The sequence below is a fragment of the Nyctibius grandis genome, chromosome 8 (assembly GCF_013368605.1).
Source record: "Nyctibius grandis isolate bNycGra1 chromosome 8, bNycGra1.pri, whole genome shotgun sequence".
In the NCBI taxonomy this organism is placed as follows: domain Eukaryota; kingdom Metazoa; phylum Chordata; class Aves; order Nyctibiiformes; family Nyctibiidae; genus Nyctibius; species Nyctibius grandis.
This window is the reverse complement of record NC_090665.1, coordinates 47327923-47333458: the sequence shown is the minus strand read 5'-3', so window position 1 is coordinate 47333458 and position 5536 is coordinate 47327923.

The window sequence follows — 5536 nt, the reverse complement described above, 5'->3', positions numbered from 1 at the left end:
TTACTGGACACGACCGCCGCGCACGCGCTTCCGCCTCCGAAGCGGCTTCCGGCCTCCGCCGCGCCCGTCAGGCGGCGCAGCGCGCATGCGTGGGAGGGGTCTGCGCCTGCGCAGCTCCGCCTGCGCCGGGACGGCGGGGTGAGGCCGCGCGCCTCGGGTGGTGCTGCCCAGGCACCGGCCCGGCCCTGCCCGGGGGGCGCGGGCTGAGGTGGGGGACAGGAGCGGGCCCCTGGCCACGTCGGAGATATCGGGGAGTCTGGGAGTGGCGGCTCGGCGAGCAGCTGTACCTCCGGAGGCACGGCAGCGCGGCTTGGCCCTCAGCCGCTGTGGAAAGGGTGTTAGCCCCGCGCACCGGCCTGGGCTGCGCTGGCCAGCGGGCCCCGGGCTCGGTGTTACCCCGGCTGTGCTGCCAGGAGCGGGGGCTCGGTCATTTATTTATCCTGCCCACAGGCATCCCTTCGTGGCACTGGTAGTGCTCATGTCTCTGTCGCAGCAGTTGAGGGAAGGGGGAAGATGTCAGAGTGGGTATTACTGGTAAAGAGCATAGACTTGGCACAGGGGGAGACTGGCTTTTTATTCAGGCGACGAATCTAAGTATTTGTTTTTGAAGAAGGAAGGAGAAAGCTGGAAGACTTTTTCTTGAACCACACCAGGGAGCTGGGGAGCAGCTCCTCAGCCTTTATGTCTGCAGTATCTAGGAACCAACGTGAAGAAGAAACATCTTGGCCACCACAGGCCTCTCTTTTACAACCTTTCAGTTTTACCCTCTTTAAGGTCTTAACAAAGTACATAGCATAACATAATACTAGAATATTTAGATCCTATATAGATCTTTTATGATCTATTAAAAGAGTATAGCTCTTGTTCATGCGGTAAACAATCTTGAGGAAGCACAGCTACAAGGCTATATGGCCCTTACTGATATTTAAAAGTACAGTCTCTGTTTTTCTGTAGATTGCTGTGTTTTTCTTCTGATTGTGTGGTTGAAGTTGGGATATGAAATTTAGCATAAAACTGATTCTTTTAAAAACTTAACCCTACGTACTGCGGTTTTCATGGCCAGACCTTCCAGATGAATTGCCAGCAGTGCTCTCCTTGGACTGGAATGCCAGGACTGAAAGTTGTAAAGGATTTTAAACCCAACTGCTACAAAATGGAGGTATGGTCAAGAAGTGTTGGAGCACTTACAAGAGAAAGGTTAAACTAACCAGAGATGATTGATAGGAAAACAAAATTCTTCAGAGATTTTTTTTCTACATGTGCAAGTTCTTTTCAAAATATATAAACATTAGGCAGCATACAGTGTTGCATACCATCACAGATGGCTTTTCTTCCTTGAAGTTCTTCCAGTGCAATATCATAGAGAATACTAATTTCCACTGTCCCAACCATTTGTCAGTTGAGTGTTGATCACTTGGACATCCTGGTCCCTCTTACGCTTGCCGTTATTTCAGCATTCTCAGTAACTGTCACTTGTGTCACCTCAGGCGGGATGGTGTGAAGAGACTGGAAGTTTGTGGTTTTATACAGGTAAACATGGAAATCACACTAGTCTGCTGGCCTGTCAGGGTATTTGGAGCCATGATCCTACTGAAAATGGTGGATTATGATAATCAAATTTTACATATTTTTACCTAAATCAGTTATGCTCAATCACTCATATTGCTGCCAAGTAAAATGCTTCCATTTTAGGATATTAAGAAGATCCTAAGGGATGTCTGGAGATGACAGATGTGTAGAATAAGCATAATCCTAAAAATCCATCAAAGTAAATTAGAAGATGGGATTTACACCTCCTGAACCCCACTGCAGCCGTGGCGGGGTGTGTGACGCTGAAAATGGGCTGTATGAAGTGAATTCCCAGCCTAAGCCTGGGCCAGGATCCCCATGGCAGGTCCCTGTTTCAATTTCTTCTCTCCCAGCCCCTCTCCCCTCTCCTTCTACTCTTCCCTCCGGGATTTTCCATGCCCAGAATTCCCTACAGCCCAAACCTCCAGGCCAGGGAAGGCAGCACAGCAGTACCACGCCACCCCCAAGGCCGTCAGCCTTGCCTACAGACTCCTATTGCAAAAAAATAAAGAGTTTTTAGGTTTTTACCTTGCGGGTTATTGATAATTTAGTCCTGGAGCCGAGCAGCAGCGCCCGGCTGTACATTCAAGTGCATTATTTCAATTAGCTGAGCGTTCTTTGTTGCAAGGTGAAATCATTCACTCCCCGGGAAAGCTTCTTTATTGAATGCTTGCTAAATACTTGCATTGGTCACGTCGCCTGGAATTGAGTCTCTGTCACTAGTGTTTCTGCGGTGACTTTGACCGGATCAATGACTGGAAAAGGCATTAAGGACGCATTGATACGGCGGGGTAGTAGACAAGCGGGGCTTGGTTTTGGTGCTCAGTAATAAAGAGAAACCGATAATGAGGAGATAAACGGCTTTTCTTAACCCTTGGCGTTCTCGGGGGACTTCAGCGAGTCTGCTGGCTCCTCTCCACCTCTCGGGGCTGATGTAAAGCCGGGCGGTGGTAAGGCAAATATGTCCCGGGTATTCCATAAATCTGGAGTGAAATGCGGTCAGGAGGATGAGAAAGCCCTTCCCAGGGAGGGAGGGAGCCCGGCAAGGGGCTGCGACCGTAAAAAGTCGGTTCCCAATTCATCTGGGATTCTGTTGCTGAGCTGAGCCGGGATGCGGCAGCGAGCGGGGAAACAAACTCTGGAGACGCTTCCAGGGGCAGATTCACAACCTGACCTTCTCCTGACACTGGGAAATAGCCCGTCATTCAGCGGGGACGTTTGTCGGGCTCGGGGGGCGATGGGGGGGGTGCTGTGGTAGCCCTTCGCCTCTTCATTTCCCTAGCCAAAGAAATAAACGTGTTTGAAACCACTGCCAGAACCTGCGGGGAGATTGGTGGGTTTCCCCATTTTTCCCTGAAATGTTAGCACTTAATAAAGTCATTAGAAAGGCTGGAGCTTTGGGGGTTTTTTTACCTAAATCCCTGCCGTGCTCGGAGCAGGCAGCGCCGGGGGTGCCGGCGCTGGGGGACGGCGGAGCTTCCCCCCGCCCGCCCCGGGGACGCCCGGCGGGGAGGGCTCCTGCCTCCGCGCCCGGAGGGTGCTCCGAGCCCTCCGGGAAACGGGGCGAGACGCTTCATCCGTCCGTGGATGCGCACGCTGAGCAGTTTGCGCGTATCCCGGCTATTACCATTTCGCTGAAGCTCGCGGAAACAAGAGGTTTTATTGAACCCGCAGTTCAAGGACGCTCCCTCTCACACTTTGCCGTCTTAATAAAGTTGCGAAGTGCCTGCTTGCTCAGCTTGCTTACCAAATCCTGAATTAATAAAGTTTACTTAGTTATTTAAATAGATTAAATGCCACGTTTTAAACGGAAGGGCAAGGTTCTACCTTACTGACCTATTTTTCATTTCTGATTTAGAAAAAGGCGAGATTAGCATGGATATTGCATTTTCAAGGACCTCGCCACTATTAAATAGACTGTTAAGTGCATTTTATGGCTGAAGAGTCTGTTCCCAGTTCAGTCGGGAAGACGTGCTAAGTTCATCTCTACCTGCTACATTGAACATTCACTGACTAAAAGACTTTCCGCGGATGTAATACCTATGCTCTGTATCTTTTAAGTACATAACGCTTAATGTTTTAGTAAAACGTAATTCAATAAAAGTCCCTGGAATAGGAGCGTTGGCTCTCAAGAAAACTGGCTGGCGAGTGTTTGGCCAGTTGCACGAATTCCCGGCTCGGTGCAGAGGTGAGATGGAGGGGAGGGAGGCTGAGGGATGGCAGGGATGCTCACGGCTCCCGACGGAGTCTCCCGCGGAGACTTAAGCTCCGCGGAGGTTTAAGCGGGCGCCTATCGAACGCAGCTGGGGGGGGGATGCTCTAACCGACAGCACCCTGCCCCAGCCGAGCCTTGTACGCAGCCGCGGACCCGTGGGGTTGGGCGGCGTAACTTGCGCGCGGTACTGCTGTCTTTCCTCAGCCGCCGCCTTTTAAAACCGCTCGGAAGGGCACCCCCGAGATGGCGAAGGTGGCTCCCCGCCTTGCCGGGCCACGCCGACCTCCCTGGAGCGGGCCAGGACGGCCCCGAGCACGCCTCGGACACGAGGGAGCCTCTGCTAAACTGCCCGAGGAGCCCCAGGAGGCAAAATCCCGTTGAATTCCCCGGTCTCCCGGGAACTACCCCCCCTGCCCCGGACCCGCAGGGGAGGGAGGAAACCCCCCCACGCCCCTAAAGCGAGTCTCTGTTCTATTTTTCCCGGAGTGGGAGACCCCCGAGGGCCCCACGAAGGAAGAGGGACGGCGCTTCCTAAACTGAAACGCTCGTGCTCCTTCCTTTGCTTCTGGCCCCGGACACGGAGCCCGGGCCGGCGGGTGGGGACCGGGGCGAGCCGCATTCCCAGCGCCGGGGCGGGAGCGGCCCCGGGGCAGGAGCGCTCGGAGCCCGCCGGCGTCCCCCGCCCGGAGCGGCCCGGCCGCGGGGAGCCCGGTCCGGGCAGCGCCGGGGATTTGCGGGGTGGTGCGAGGCTTCCCGAGCAAAATCCCCCCGGTACCGCCGGCGTGGACCCCAGCCCGTAACCCGTCAGGGCAGCGGGGAGCCTCCGTTAGACGTCCTGGGGGCGAGAGCCGTCCTTCGACGCTGCCCGTGTCCCGAGGGCGTCTGGTGTCCCCAATGGATGCTGTCCTCCGGCCACCTCTCCGCCGGACAGACCGTGTCGGAGCACCGGGAGGGAAAGGTCTCTGACGGGCATTTGCCCCCCCGGGATGCTACCAGCGATGCCCCCTCCTCGGGCACCGGCAAACCCGGCCTCAGCTCTGCGCTCCCGCAGCTCCAGAGCGGGGTCTCTGATCGCTCGCCCGCGGGGGGCGAGTGGCTCGGCCCGGCTGCGCGCCCGCTGCCCCGGGGCTCCACACCGCCTCGGTCCCCGGGGACACGGCGGCCGGTCCCGGTGCTGCCAGCCGGGGGGCTGGGGGGGGGGATAGCCCGAACACTGGGGCTCCTTCCTGAGAAACAACGTCCACGCGCGATAAATATACATTTTTAAACAACTGCAAAAGACCTTTTCCTGCCTTTTCAAATGCTCGCCGCAGTCTTTCAACACCCGTTAGCCCGTAACTTTCAGCCCCGCTCTGTGCCCGGGGGGAGATCAATTATGCTATAAATAGGTGGTGTTGAGAGCAGTTAGCTCGGCGGGGGAAGGGGGGGCGCGTAATTCCCGCGACCGCGCAGCGCCCGGCTGCGAAAACGAGAGGGTTCCCCGTGAGACCCGTCTCAGCCGAGGAAATGGCCCTGACGAGCCCATCTCGTCCCTTTTTTCAAGCAACGTGGTGGTTTAGAGGATTAGGGCCAGATCCTCTCGCCAGCCTATTGTACCTTCCCCGGGCGGAGAGAGCGGCGGCTCCGCAATTGTAATAAATAATGGGGGGGCCGGGGAGGGGGGGATGGCTCTGGGTAAACTCTCCGGGCTGCGAGGATGGTCATTTTCCCGGTGCTTAGGATCTCGTTACTTTCAATACACCCCAGGGACCG